Source organism: Furipterus horrens, unplaced genomic scaffold (assembly GCF_987537825.1).
Source record: "Furipterus horrens unplaced genomic scaffold, mFurHor1.1.pri manual_scaffold_4, whole genome shotgun sequence".
Taxonomy (NCBI): domain Eukaryota; kingdom Metazoa; phylum Chordata; class Mammalia; order Chiroptera; family Furipteridae; genus Furipterus; species Furipterus horrens.
Window position 1 is genome coordinate 72,351,822 of NW_028327174.1, and position 16,281 is coordinate 72,368,102.

General features: G+C 38.9%; 1 pseudogene; it reads left to right on the forward strand.

Annotated features, from left to right (window-relative positions):
* The first annotated feature begins 4,365 nt into the window (after positions 1 to 4,365).
* On the forward strand, positions 4,366 to 5,159 carry LOC150012201 (small ribosomal subunit protein eS1 pseudogene; annotated as a pseudogene).
* The last annotated feature ends 11,122 nt before the right edge of the window (positions 5,160 to 16,281 follow it).

Here is a 16,281-nt window from a genome sequence, read left to right on the forward strand (position 1 = left end):
GATGATCAAAGTGAAGAATTCTGGGAAACAAATGTTCACACATATCTAAGTTTAGGTGGTCATGTCTGTCCCTAAAGGAAGCTGGCACTATCTTTACCCACCAACCATATGTAACTTCCTCACACCCCACAAACCCACCAACTATATAAGTCCTCAGGACGAAGGACCTGACACCTTGCCACCCTTGCCTTGCCTTTACCTATGCCCCATGCCTTGCCTTTACCTATGCCCCATGCCTTTCTCCTCCACCTTGGCAAGGCCCGTTCTCTTCTATTAGAACGTGTCACTAATAAACTTTGCTTGTATGCTAATAGACTTGCTGATCTTTAATTCTTTATTGTGTCAGCAAGAAGAAACAAGTTTTTCCCACAACAGTTGGAGTATCATCCAGTGAACTGAAGGGTAGTGGTTTTGATTCCTGGTCAGGGCACATGCTTGAGTTGTGGGTTCAGTCCCAGTCAGGGCATGTGTGAAAGACAAACAATTAATGTTTCTTTCTCTCATTGATATTTCCCTCCCTCTCTCTCTCCCTCCCTTCTCTTCTCTCTAATCAATGAGCATGTCCTCAAGTGAGGATAAAAAAAAAAAAGAGAGAGAGAGAGAGAGAGACAAGGAAACTTTAAGGGTTGAGTGAATTACCTAAAGCTATTTGTAAAGGTCAAGCTGGGAACTGGTATTTTATTGGTTTTAAAATATGTGATCTTTTTACCAACACACTACTGCCTTCATGGAATATCAGTTGTCATTGTACAAAATTATCCAGAAGTTTGAACTTAGGGTTAAAAGTTCTGGCTGTCAGGATTAAGAAAAACTTTGAATTGTCTTTATATTATAATTTATTGGCATCTTTCATACTGAAGTTTCTGAGACTGACTCAGTCCTTTCACTTGGAGTATAGGAGAGACCATAAATGGCAGCATTCTGCTCTACCCAAGCTCAGAACCAACAGACAGACAGACACAGGCATGAGACTAATGGAGATCATGACACATTTATTACTGACAGAGTGGGACCAAAGAGGGTATTTAACTCATTATGTGTTGACCAATTTTGCAGACTTATACCTCCAGTCATTGACATCATTCAGTATTCACAGGCCTACCCATAGTGGACAGCTTACCTCGTGGCAGAGAGCAGATGAGAATGCATCTTTTCTTGGACAAAAAGAAAGAAGAGAGACATGCAGCAGCTTAGCTGAGCCTGCTCAGCCCTTACTCTAGAGCCTAGCAATCATGTAAGGCCTGTTCTGATGAGCATGAGTGAAGAGGCCAAGGGAACCTGAAAGAGTCTCTCCCGGCTTCTGCCTTCCAGGGCATGGGATGGGTTTTCTGTCCCTCTATAGAAAGATAAATGAGCAATGAAACCATTTTTGCTTTCTTGTGTTTTCTATTTTTAAAATGGGGGTAGGAGTATCTATTCTAGAAATCTAGGCCAGTGTGATGGATTTAGTCTTTTATTTACAACTGGAAATAACTAAAAGAGAAATCTTAGAGCATGATGATACACAGATGTGTGAAGACTATATTCAACATGTCAGCCCAATGGCTCCTGCTCTCCAATGTCAAAGGCAAAGTTTCTTAACCAGTAACTAAGATTCAGAGCAATTGTTTCCCTGTCTACACCCAAGAGATATCTGAGTAAACTTTTTTTGAACCAGCCAACTTCCCTTTTGCTACTTCCCTTTAGGCAGCTGAGCCTGTGGTCAGAATGCGGCTATATTTCATGGCTATGGCAATGTTGGTTGGTCAGTGTATATGTATTTATTAAACACCCATTTGCCAGGCACTGAAAAAACAGTCTCTCCAGGAACTTCCCTTCTTGTGAGGGACAGAAAAACAGTAAGCATGTAAGCAAACAAGGTATACTGATAAGCACTATGAGGAAGGGAAGTAGGATATTATGCTAAAGAGGGGCACTTAGTTAAGATCCACATGATGACAAATTAGAAGCAATATGAAGATCTTGGGGAGGGCAGTCTAGACAGAAGGAATTAGCACAGAGGCCCTGAGATGGGTATGAGTTTTATGTGTTTTCAAGGGGTGGAGAGAAGAATGGGGTTGGCTCTCAAGACAAGAATGAGAGGGAATACAGGGAGATAAGACCAGAGAGGGGGCCCAAAACTAGATCCTATAAGACTTGTGAGTGACATGAAGGGATTTTGATTTTACTCTTGGTATAGTGAGGAACATTGCAGGGTTTGACCAGGAAATGGCTCAGTATGATGTACACATAATCATTCCTGACATTGCGAAAAGCATTGACTGAAGCTGGCTGGGTAGAGACAGAATCAACTGAGAGATGCTGCTGTCTTAGACTAGAGCTTGGAGCTTAGGGCCGATGAAAACTAATACAATTCAAATTATATTTAAAGGGTGGTACTGATGGGAGAGTCTTAAAGATTTGGCATGAGTGTGAGGAAAAGAGTAAAGTGAAGGATAAATTCAAATGCAGGGCCTATGTAATTAGTGGGGTGTTGACCACCATAGGAAAGACTTGAGGGGTGTGGACTAGGAAGATAGGTGGAATCACCCAACTTTCGAACGTATCAAGTTTAAGGTGCCTCTCTGATATCCAAGGTGAGATATTAAAAAGACAAATGAATAAATGAATGAGGCATAAATAAGAGTTCTGGGCTGTAAGTATATATCTGAGAGTCAGCTAGGGAGGTAAGAAAGAAAAGAGAAATGGAGCTCTGGAAAACTCCAATGTTTACAAGCTCATAGAGAAGAGCCTGCAAAAGAGACAGATGGAAAGTTCTCTTTGAGCATCATAATATGGAATCTTAGATAAGATTGTGTTTCAAGGAGGAGACAGTCAACAGTGTCAAGTGCTTCTGTATAAGAGGATAGCAAATAACTGGCCACTGGTTTGTCAATATGTAGTTACTGATATGATCTGTTGCACTAGACTTGGGCTTCTAAAATCTTTTTCCATCTTACAGTTTTATGATTTTGATGGCCTGCCCCAAGATATAAATATTGCTTCTTTCACTTGTTTCTGAAGCTCCCCTTAGGGGCTCTTTTGGCTCTCCTCACTTCCCCACTAATTCAAAACAAATAGGGATTTTACCTGAAGAAAAATTAAATAAGATGAAACACTGCATTCCATTGAACTTATCCCCAGGTTTTCCAAAAATTCAGTAACAAGACTTCTAAGTGCCACAGAGATGCCTTGGTAAAACCAAGTGTGTACGTTGTTTTCTCAGATTTCACTCTATGAATTACCTCACTCAACAGGTCTTGTAGATCTGGCTTAACAACCTCTTTTCAGCTTCAATTATAATCTGCAATAGATCACTCCTAGTGTCACATCATTCTTTGAGGAGATTCGGGTTTCCCAGTGAAAGGAGGGGAGGTAGCATAATTTTATTGAATAAGATAACTGTTAACATTCGATTTATGCAAAGTGCAGTATGTGTATTCCATTTATGCAAAGTTTCAAGTCTTAGAAAAAGAAAGAAGGTGCGTTTAGGCGTGTGCATATACTTGTATGTGTGCACAAACTCATAAACATTTTTAGTCTTGTATGGTTCAGGGTAAATCTAATACAGTGGTTCTCAGTTGGGGAGGAGGACACTTTTGCTCCCCAGGAAGTGTATGACAAATGGAGACATTTTTTTTAAGCAGATAAGTGTTTTATTGAGAAGACATGGGGTTTCTCTCTGAACAACCAAAAAGGCCATAAGGAAAGTCTTGCTCAGAAACACGGGATGCTGGAGCAACCGTCACATTGTGGGGAAGTGGTTTCTTGGAGACATTTTTGATTGTTATATTAGAAGATGCTACTGGCATCTAGTAAATAGAGGCCAAGGATGCTGTTAAACATTCTCTAACGTTTAGGGCAGCCTTTGTCACAACAAAGGATTTTCTGATCCTAAATGTAAATAGTGTCACAGTTAAGAAATCCTGACATCATGATGGAGAGCACTAAATTGAACACAAAATTCCACAGACAGTGCATGTGGTACAACAACTTCATTGATCTGGCCAGATCTGTCAATATAATTGAACTATAATGCAATCACTGCACTGCTAGGAATTGTAGGTGTGAGACACAGGCAATGATATACTTCACTAATTTACACAGCTGCCTGTGCAAGCTGATGTCTACAAAAAAAACTGCTTTCTAAATTTTAAATGTCATCTTAATTAGATCATTCTAATCTGGCTTCCCTCAAACCTCATGAAATGGAGGTACAGTAGTCCCTCTCTATATTGCGGTTCACTTATCACAGCCTCACTGTATCGCGGAATTTTAAAAACTATTATATTTAATTCTTTATCATGGATTTTTTGCTATATCACAGGATTTTGCGGTACTCTATATGTATGTTGTTAAAGTTACATAGGTTCAAGAGTGTAGAATATGGAGTTCTACTTCCGCCCTTTTGGCTCTCTGTGCAGCACCCTGGCGGTGGGCAAGAATAAGCGCCTTATGAAAGGCGGCAAAAAGGGAGCAAAGAAGAAAGTGGTTGACCCATTTTCTGAGAAAGATTGGTATGATGTGAAAGCACCAGCTATGTTCAATACAAGAAATATTGGAAAAACACTAGTCACGAGAACTCAAGGAACCAAAATCGCCTCTGATGGTCTGAAGGGTCATGTTTTTGAAGTGAGCCTCACTGACCTGCAGAACGATGAAGTTGCATCTAGAAAATTCAAGCTAATTACTGAGGATGTTCAGGGCAAAAACTGCCTGACTGATTTCCATGGCATGGATCTTACCCGTGACAAAATGTGCTCCATGGTCAAAAAGTGGCAGACTATGACTGACGCTCATGTTGATGTCAAGACTACCAACGGGTATTTGCTTCGTCTCTTCTGTGTTGGTTTTACTAAAAAGCGCAGCAATCGGATTCGGAAGATTTCTTATTCACAACATCAACAGGTCCGCCAAATCCGGAAGAAGATGATGGAGATCATGACCCAAGAGGTACAAATGACTTGAAAGAAGTGGTCAATAAATTGATTCCAGATAGCATTGGAAAAGACATAGAAAAGGCTTGCCAATCTATTTATCCGCTTCACGATGTCTTTGTTAGTAAAGTCAAAATGCTGAAGAAGCCCAAGTTTGAATTGGGAAAACTCATGGAGCTTCAGGGTGAAGGCAGCAGTTCTGGGAAAACTACTGGGGATGAGACAGGTGCTAATGTTGAGTGAGCAGATGGATGTGAGCCCCCAGTTCAAGAATCTGTTTAAAATACAGACATTTAATGGTGACAAATAAAAAGGCCTATTTGTGATACTTAAAAAAAACAGAGTGCAGAATATGTTTAAGAACATAAGTAGTGTTTATAAAAGTGTGGAAAAGGTTAATAAGGGAGTGGGAAAGGTTAATAAGGGACTGGGAATAGTTTATAAGTGTGTGGGAAGGGTTTATAAAGCCTTAAAATATATATAAATACTTAAATAAATGTAAGGTTTCTACTTCGTGGATTTTCACCTATCGCAGGGCGTGGGGGTGTGTCTAGAATGTAATACCCATGATAAGTGAGGGAATATTGTACCAGCCTTGCCCCCTGGACTGAATTTTCTCTTTATTCCTTCAGATAGTATTCTGGTAACACTTGAATGTGCCAGGGGCTGGCTTTGTGTCATGCTGTCCACAGCACTAAAGATCTTGCCACCAATTAAGTACCATCATTTCTCTAAGGGGTCTTTTAAACTCCCCATGCCAAGCATAGGAGGGACTAAACAATGCCAGATAGAAGTACAAGGGACCTAAGTAAGATGATCAACAAATATACAGGAGGGCTGACAACATCTTTTAGGAACCATAATACCTCCTTCTTTCCAGGAGCAACAGTGTCAGTACTTGCCAATATCCACAAGCTTTCTTTTTAAAAATGTCTTTTAAGGCTCAAATCCTCCTTGAAAATTGAGCTGGCCTGCTTTTATTAAAGAGCATATCCTCCAACCTCAAGGTCAACTAAATATCTGGTCTTCTTTTCACAGCATAACCAAGTCTTTTATCCTGTACTTGGTGGGGAAGGGCTTATTCAAACAATATTTATATTATATTCTTAAAATAAACCTGAGCTAGGGAAAAAATATAATTCCATGTCCATAACAAAACACTAAAGAGCTGCTGAGTGAAAAAGGTTACCACAATCAGAGAAACGGCTTGGGTTTCAATTTAATTCTTTTTTGCTCAAATGCCAAAGTAATTTTTATTTGAGCAGAATGAGGTCATTCTTTATAGAAAGGGATCACTGTCTCAAAATTCATATGACCAGGAAACACAAGACCAATGAAAGGAGAGGTTTCAGAAATGTGAACTAAAATAAAATGGACTTAAGAGACACAAATCTGTACATGTGACTTGAGCACATGGAGCTATATTAACAATGATTATGGATTCTTTGATGTTTTTCTAAGAAAGGACAGTCTCCCATATCTTGCCCTACCTCACAGCAAACTGTCCCCAATGTTACATGGGAATCCAATAGCCTGGTTCTTCAGGGCTTCTTGATGTGTTAGGGGAGGCAAGTCCTTAAATGGTGGGGACCTGAAATGGATTAGGGCATGTACCTCAACTTATCACAAAAACAGAAATAGCAACAATAATATGCAAGGAGAGGAAACAGAGATGTCGCAACATCATTAATCTGTTGATTTGTTTACATCTTAATTTTTTTCTTGCCTACCTTACATTTCAAACTCACATAGATATACAGTATAGCTAGCATGAAGATAAAGAGCATGGGCCAGGTCAGATTCCAGCATTGCCTCGTCCCAGATATTTGACTTTAGGCAAGTAACTTGACTCTGTGTCATTTAGTTTTTCCATCTTTAAAATGGTGAATAATAATGAGAATGGCCCTCCTAGGGCCATGGTAATGGTTAAATAAAGTCATATTAGTATGAGTTTAGCAGAGAAACTAACGCTTGGTAAATTCATAAATACTAATTATTATGGCCCACAATTTGGGTTTAAAGATTGAAGCCAGTAAATATCTAGAAGATCTTGAAGATGATTTAAATCAGATCCAGTTTAGGAAATAGAAGCTCAGAGAATTTATGTGATGTATCCATAGTTACACAGCTCATTAGTAACAGAATGAGATGAAAGCTCAAGTCCTTTGAAACCTAGGCTAGTGCTTTTGGGGGAGGGGGCTCAAGAATAGTGTAGATGCGTTCGAAGAAATGCATTAATCAGTTCTCCTGCCAGAGAAATTATGGATAATCCTATGTAGTAGAACACGTCTTTTAAAGTCTATTGCCTATGTTCATTCAGCTAGACCAGGCTTTCATTGCAGGCAAACAGCTGGTCCAGCCTGGGCTTGTCACACAGTTACCCCTAGCTCTAAAAAAGCCGTGATCTGGCAACATCAGATTGGGACCATCTGTCACTCACTGTAGGGCACATATGGCCCCACTAGATTTTAAGTAGAAGGTTGTCACAAAAGGTCATTAACTATGCATCACTTTCCTGTGATAAGCTCTAAGCAGGCACAATGATCTTCCTATTTCATTTCAATTTCTCCAACTCTCTCAAAGACTTAGAAAAACTGAAGCCAAATAAATCAGGACTCTGCCTGCCACGGCCCCTGGCAACTCACAGAAAGGTTTTCATTCATTTACTTTTCTTTGGTAAGTTTAAAATTTTTTTCAAAACATGTTTTGAATTATCTCTATAAAAATCCCAGAAGGAGTAAAGGTTTGTAAATAGTGCCTAATGCAACATAAAGGTTGAATTTACATTAAATATACATGAGTAAAATAGAAAAGCAAGGGTGAGCTGGGCCAACATTTTGGGGTAGGTGGTACTTGGAACAACAGAGAACATAGTCATGCCCTTTTTATGCATAAAGACAATTGCCTAAGCAATACAAATAAGGTGGTAAAGTAGTTTTTAAAAGATGTTATTTATTTATTTTTAGAAAGAAGGGAAGGGAGGAAGAGAGGGAGAAAAACATTGATTGGCTGTCCCCTGCATGCCCCCAATGGGGAACCTGGCCTACAAACCAAGGTCTGCACCCTGACTGACTGGAAATAAGAACCAGAGACATTTTACCCTGCAGGTTGACACCCAACCAACTGAGCCACACCAGCTAAGGCAAATTATTTTTTTAAGCTCAGATAAATGAATGGTACTTTTCAAATATGGCTGCAAAACCTTTGATAGTTCTTCTGTGGAGTGATAAGGTCTATGTATTTTCACCTTGAATATATAGGCAGGCTTGTGATTGCTTCAACTAATAGACTATGAAGTGGCACTATCTTATCTGGGAAGCTAGATTATAAAAGACTATGCAGCATCTACCTTATCCCTAGGTACACTTACTCTTCAAGTTCTGTCTCAACGTGTAAGAAGTCTAAATGTCCTGAAGCCTCCATGCTGTGAGGAAGCCCACACCACATGCAGAGGCCATAAGTAGGTGCTTTAGCTGACAATCCTGTCTGAACCCAGCCTCCAGGTCTTCCTGCCTGGGGACCAGACCTGTGAATGAAGAGCATCTAGATAATTCCCAGCCATTACAGTCTCTTCCAGGTATTCAAGTCTTTCCAGCAGAAGCCCCAAACATAATGCAACAGAGGTAAAGTCATTATTACTCTGCATTGATTGAACTCCTGACCCACAAAATCTATGACTGTAATAAAATGGTTGTTGTTTTATACTTCTACATTTGGTATGATTTTGTTATACCACAGCAGAAAATCAGAACAGAATTAATGCAAATGTGAAAGCATTCCTGGCTATTTCTAATGACTGTAATGAGACGGACAAAGAGAACTAGCCCTCTGCTGTTCCGTGCTTTATATGTTATTTCCTTTAATCCTTACCAAAGTCATGTGGGGTAAAAGTTATTTCTCCCACCTTCTGGGTGAAGAAACTGAGGCTCTGAGGGATTTAAAACAATGCACCCAGGATGATGCTGAAATCCACAGCTAGGACTTTTTGAGTCCGTAGATCTTTCTACCATATCTTACTTATGATCACGTGTCCAGATTCAGTCACTTGTTATATCCCAGAAATCACACAACCCCTGTAAAATCAGCATTTATGTTCACCAATTATTTTTTGAGCCCCTCTATATGCCAGGCATTGTGCAAAGTAGCCACAATAGTAAAAATAATAAACCCACATTTAGTTCCTCCAATCTCATGCCCACCCTTGTTCACCCTCCTTTTTCCACACCACAGGTAGCTTTTAAAATCTATATCTCTCAGATACTCCCCTGGTTTTAACTCTTCCAGGGGTGTCTTCTCACTGTGCCATGGTGATTCACAAACCTGGTCCAGTAACCAGTGTCAAGGTTGACTACATGCAGTCAACTAAGATGTGCTATAAAAATACAGATTCTCAGGCTTCCCCTCCAGAGATTCTGATTCAGTAGATATATATACACATATACTTATATTTTTTTCAAAGCTCCCCAGGGATTTCTATATGTAGCCATGTTGAAAAACACTGCCAAGAGAATAATGTCCAGACTCCTCTATCTTCTCCTACATCACTCCTGCCACTCCTTCATCCTTTGCTTCATTCAACAAACATGTCCTTTGAGACCTCTCAGTTTCTCTACATACTGCCTTATACCAAAAAGGCAGTTTCCACTGAACAGTCTGGTGAAAGCATCTCTCTTTCCATGAGCTGTCCCTGCCTTTCCCCACCGCCCTGCCCCCCATTATAAACACAGTCCATGCCCTTTCTTTGAGTTCCTACTACCCCTGTATCCACCTCCAATCACTTAACTCATGGCTAAATTATGTGCTGAAGCCAGGGATCCAGGCTTATTCATTTTAGAATCTCCAGGGTTAGCACAGTGCCCCATTTTTTAGAGATATTCAACAAATGTTTGCTGAATGAATAACCCGATGTGTTTCCTTTCAGCTTTAGCTGCCAAGAAACTCAGAGCCAAATCCAGTTACCAAGTACAGTAATTAGCTTATCCCAGGTGCCTGGTAACATCTGCTCCCTGCTTCTTTGAGATGGTCTCTGTTCTCTTTTTAGCCATAATTGTTCTATTTTACATTAGTTTTAATTTGCATGCTGTTTTAAATCCCTATAAAAGAAGGTGGGGTGTAAATTATGAATAAATCAATAGATACATAAGATCCTCAAAAGATATCTGTGTTACACCTATAGCATAAGAGTAAAAGGAAAAAAATTACTAAAAACTATGCTACACTTCTCAAATCAAATGACTGATACTTCTTCACATTTTTGTGGATAAAAATAGAGAACTATAAGGAAATATCCACTCAGATAAAATTTTATTTACTCAACAAATAGTTATCAAGCATCTCTTTTATATAAAACACCCTGGTTGACATGGATAACAAAGACATGATTAATAGATATATGATGAACCAAAGCACTCACTTATTGTAGGTTAGATGAGACCTGTATATAAATGCAATCTTGCAAGTTAAAAAATGTTAATGTCTATATTAAAGATGCAAAAAGACAGAGTATTTCTTCTACCTATTATGGGTCAAAGAGGTCATGTCCTCTTATGTGGACCTTAAAGATGAATAGGATTTAAATATGTAAAAAAGTTAGATATAGGCAGGCATTCCAGGACAAAGAAAAGTCATGAGAATGTAGAGCAAACAGTGATTTGGCTGAATAATGATATCTGATATTTATCGTGTTTACTATGCACCACTTGTATTACATGACTTATCATTGTTTTTCTTTTTTTTAAGCTTTAAATGTCCCTATGGGTTAACTAAATAAATAAACTGAGGCTTAGAGGTTAAGTGACTTACCCAAGGTCACACAGCCAGAAGTTGGCAGAGCTAAGATTCAATTGAGGCAGACTCTAGGGCTTTATGCTTAAGCATTCGCAGACATTAACTTAAGGAGCAAAGATTTGTAGGGATAGTAAGGGATGTGACCAGAAATATAGGCTGGGGCTGGATAGAACATGGCTTCCAAGCTAGGATAAGTAATGTAAACTTGATTTTGTCAGCAGTGCAGAGAAATGGATGATTTTTTTGAAGGAGAAAATAATAATATATTTAATAGACATTAAACAGTTATTATATGAGTTAATAAATCAATGAGTGCATTTTAGAGTAGATTAGTCAAGCAGTAGTACATAAAATAAACTGAAGGAATAGATATTGAAAAAATAAAACAGATTTTTAAAAAGAGGTAATGGACTTAAAAAGGACAGAGAAAGAACAAACATGGAGACAGAATAAGAATAGGAATGTCATTCAGAGAAAGAGTCTGTGAAATAAATGCTGGGAGTGTGGGAGAAGAGCTTCGGAGGAGGCAGGCCCCTCTGCAGGATGAGGGCTCAGGAGAAAGATCAGAGGAAAGGATGACATTAGAAGTCATCCATGTAGAGGAGGTCATGAAACTCATGATATGAAGAAAATTGCCGAGACCAATATATAAAATAAAAGGATTTAGATATAACATAAACACAGTGTAGGAGGTGAGAAGAAGAGGGATCAGAGAATGCCAGCTGGTGTGAAGAATGCCAAGAAGAACGGTGGCTAAGATGGAGGGAAAGTACAGGCAGACAGGGCTTTGAGAAAGGGAACAAAAGGCTATTTGATCTACCCAGTGACAAGTAACATTTAAGACAGGTGACAGTAGATGAAAAGGAAAGAGCCATGTAGCAAGGAGTTGAAGACAGAGGCTGACAACATGTAATACTGGTCAGGGGTTGCAAACCCAGACAGCTAATATACAAGAGTAAAAAATGGCTGATCACCAGAAGATCATGAAGCCCTCTGGATCTAGCTTTTACTTTCCATATTTTATGGAGACATTCATGCAGAGAAATATTTCTGTATCTAAGGACAACAAGACTGCAAGGTAATGATAACCAGTTACTGACACTTTGTCTCAGTGTTGGAGACAATAGGGAGTGTTGGAATCTGTACTTAACTGGAGAAAGCACACCCTGTCTAAAGGCAGAAACAGAAATCCAATTCTAAGAGACTGTTGTTGTGTGCTTTCATTAATTCTGGCAATGAAAGAATGAGAAAGACAAAATGGTTATTTGACAGGATAGCAAAATCAAGGAAGTTTGTTTTTCTGTTTGTTTTAGGATTATGAAGTACTGAGCATTTTTATTGGCTGACAGCAAGAGAGCCTAATGAGCAAAAGAAAGATTACAAGTTGCATGAAAGAAGTACAAGCTGATTTTGTTGTGTTTTAGTATACATTTTTTGGTAAATAATAATCAGGGAGAGAAATTTCTTTGTTAAGTAAAATTCAAAATTAATTGATTAACAAGGAAGTGATAGCTGTATGATACATGCTGTTGTTACCTTATTTTATAAAGCGGCAGTTTCTATAAGAGCTTGACAACCCTACAGGTAAGACTGGTCCCACTCACCAGCAGGATAATTTCATTATTAAAACAAGAGTTCCTTTGTTTGTGATATGGCAATGAGGATTGTCAGCATGGATAAAGGACATGTCACTGAGCAGCTAGCATCCTTCGTTTCAAACAATGGAAAGCCCCTTCTATGCAAAGGAACTTTAGCATTCAGAGTTCCTACGTTTCTCATCATTTGGAAGCCAGTTAATGTCTTCAGTGAACCACCAAAAAAAAAAAAAAAAAAAAAAGAGAGAGAGAGAAAGAAAGAAAGAAAAAGAAAAACAGCCGGCATTTGTGCAATTGTCCTGGTAAAACTGCCAGCTTTTGTTGTACAGCTCAGCTCAGTGAAGAAGAGGGCAAGTAAAAGAGAGCCACAGGCAGTTTTTAGATTTCAGAAGCCATGGCACATGATTTCACAGGCTGATTCTGAAAAGTCCATAAGTACCTCTACTTTCCAGATGAAACTAAGGTAGTTCAACTTAGGTGAATAGCTTATCAAATTAGCTTTATGTATTTTACAACCCAGTCACAGGAATACTGGGGCTCTTTAACATTTAAAAAAAAAAAAAAAAAGTAAGAAAAGTGCCAGGAAGGCATGTTTCTTAAATGCCTTTCCAAACTCTCTAAAGAAAATTTTTTCTCTAATATATCAATAATCTGATATATGATTTTCTTCTTGGCTTCCAAGGGGCTTCAGGATTGGTCCCATCCTACAACCCGAACTAATTCCCCATTATTCCCAGAGGATGTTCTTTGTTCTTACACACCAGCCACCCTGGAATGGTGATATCCCACAAAGACATCTGTTTATCAAGTATTTATTGAGTACCTATTATGTGCAGGTTCTAAACTGGGTGGTAGGGATCAATAGTGAACAACATGATCCTGTTCTCACAATGGTATCACTCATACTTGCACTCAACTCTACAGGAAGGTCCATTTTCCTGCTCTCTGCTTGTAAATTCTCCCCATCCCTCCTCTTCCTGAATATTACTGATCAATTCATCAACCCCTTTCTTGAACTTCATCAATTTTTATGAGCCTATAAAAGTAACACAGCATTAATGCCACACTGCCCTGTATCCCCTGGTCTTGTTTCATGAATGCTACCTTGTCTCCCCAGCTAAGCCATAAAACATTTGGGGGAAAGAACCATGTCCTTTAGTTCTCCTCTGCCTTTCATGTAGTATAATATAGTACTCAGTACATTTTAGAATGTATTGCAGGTGACTGATTACTTTCCAAACTGAATTTAAGAGTAGATCATTTACCCTTTGTATCAGTTTGCTATGGCCTGTGGAACAAACTATCACAGACTTAGTGACTTAACATAATAGGAATATATTCCTTCTTAGTTATGGAGGCCAAAAGTCTAAAGTCAATATCACTGGGCCAAAATCAAGGTGTCAACAGGGCCAGGCTCCTTCTGGAGGCTCTAGCAGAGAATTTGCTTCATGCCCCATCCAGCTTCTGGTGCCTGGCAGTATTCCTTGGCTTGTGGCCACATCATCCAGTCTTAGCAGCTATGGTCACATTACTTTCTCCTCTGCCTCTCTCTTGTAAAGATAAGTATATTTATTGCAGTTAAGGCCCACCCAGATAATTCAGGGTAATTTTCCATCTCAAGATCCAAACTTATTCACATCTCAAAAGACCTTTTTTCTATGTAAGGTAACATTTACAGGTTTGGTATATTGGGGCCTGATATCTTTTGGGTCATTATTTAACCTATTACATCCTTAGATGAAGGCCTTCTGACTTAATAAAGCTGTAGCAAAAGAAAAAAAACAAATAAAATTGATTAAAATTATGAAGAATATTTTCTCTCATCCAGGGACTCCTTATCCAGGAAATTAAAACATTCAACAAATAGACAATAGTCAGAAAATAATGCAAAATAGATATTACAGTCTGCCAGTAGAAAAGATATTATAAGGTTAAAAATCGCCAAAGGGATGAATTGTATGGAAAGCAATAGTCTGAAATGAGTCAGAAGTATTGTTATTGTTTTTTATTATGTGTCACAGGATCAAAAAATTGTTTCAAAGTAGAATAGCTGGAAAAACAATAAATTCAGGTTAATTATTTGCCTGGGGTAGAGAGTTTTCCTAAGACATTCAGCCACAAAACCAATCTTTTTACACTCAAAACTGCAGGTGAAAATAAAAATCCATTCCCTTTCTTAAAGTGATAAAATTATGAAGGCCATGTAGACCACAGGTGGACTGTGTTCAAAGCAGACTTGATCCCAGCATAATTAGGGAATGATTTAACCACTGGGGTTATTGACTGCATGTTCAGGAAGCCAAGGTAAAAGCCCCAAGAAGATGGAAGATTCATTTTTCAAAAGGTTGAATCCCAAAGGAGTCTGCATAATGATGGAATATAGTTTTAAAAGAGACAAACGATCATTCAGTGAGTCTGGTCTGAAAAGCAGCAAAATTCCAATTTTTAGAGTTTGAGTAATCCTAGATTGAGTTACATTAAAATAAGTAGACATTATGCAAACTCAGAGGTAGTTTTTAAGGCCCTTGCTTTACATATGGGAAGAGACAAATAATGAAAAGCATCAGACGACAGGAAACTCTGAGGTCCAAGGTCAACTTTCCAATGAGAAACTATTGGTAGTCAAACCAGCCTGGTCAACTTCTTGAAACATTAACTTAGTTTAGCTTAGTAAATATAGTTATTTTTCTTAGCACAATTCAGGTATTCTTAGGTACTGCCTTTATTTGTAAGATTCTAATAAAAAATTTCATTCATGTACTAGAATAAAAAATACAGATCCTCAAGGGCACCCAAACATCAGTCATTCTACCTGCACGTTCTGCCAGCAAACTGGGTTAGGAAAGACATCTCAGGAACCCAGAGGTATCGTTCCAGTAGAGCTGGTTGAGGTATGGATTACTCCGAATCACCAAGAACACACCTGCTTAATGATAAGGCAAGGAAGTGCATAATACAATTTAAATAATTTCAACAAAAGCACTTTTAAAAAATATTTTAAAAGAAATGATCTCCATTTATCTGGAAACGTTTTTAGGAGAAATATCTTCTCTCCCAAAGAAAGTAGGTCAGAGGCAATTCTTCCCACTCATCAGTGTGACTCAAAGCTATTTCTTCCAACTCCTAAAATCCCAGTAGGTTCCTCCAGACCTCAGTTTAACTCTGAGACCAGTGTGGACTTTAAATTATTTTCACATCATAACATGTCAACTTGCTCTCCCCTTTTAAAACTCAGTCTTGGAGTGAGAAACATAAACATCCTCCATGGAGGCAGCTTTGTTTGTCCAGCCCCTGTCCTCTGGAAAAGTTATGATCAGCAGGAAATGAAAACAACCAGCACCGCTTTTGTTTTCATTGATTTCAGTGACATTTGGAAAACGAGGCACCTAAGCCAAACCAAATCCCGGGCCTCATTCTGACCAAAATCTGAAATGAGGAACTTCACGCGGAACATTAAAAACTCGATTGTGTCCGGCTACAGCTGAATGAAAAGCTCAGATTAAAACTGGCAACCATTTACTTCCTACAAACATGCTTTGTTCCTGGCTAACTTGTCAGCTCATAAAAAACGCCTCTGTACAAGCAGCTGTCTCATTCAAGACGCCGAATCCTTTCATGGTCGTCAATTCGAATGTGTTCCAGGGAACCCAGCTCAGGACCCTTGCTCTTAAGCCCTGGCCCAGCGTGTGGGTTCCCGCTTCCCTGGTATGCCTTTCTTCTAATGTGATGACTTGCATTTTTGGTAAATGGTTATAGAAAACGCCGAGCTCTTCATGGAATCCCCTCATCGTTCTGCTTCCCAGAAGCGTGTTTATGGAAAAAGACAGCCCCAGAGGCAAAGCAGAGGAGGTCGCTGAAGTTTCCAATTTTTTATTCTAGCTCTTGCTCTTAGCTGCTCTGGGCTAATTATTTAATGTCTTTTTTTATCTTTAAATGTTTCCTTGGTGAATTCAGTAACTTGCAGTAACCACTCTGAACTAATT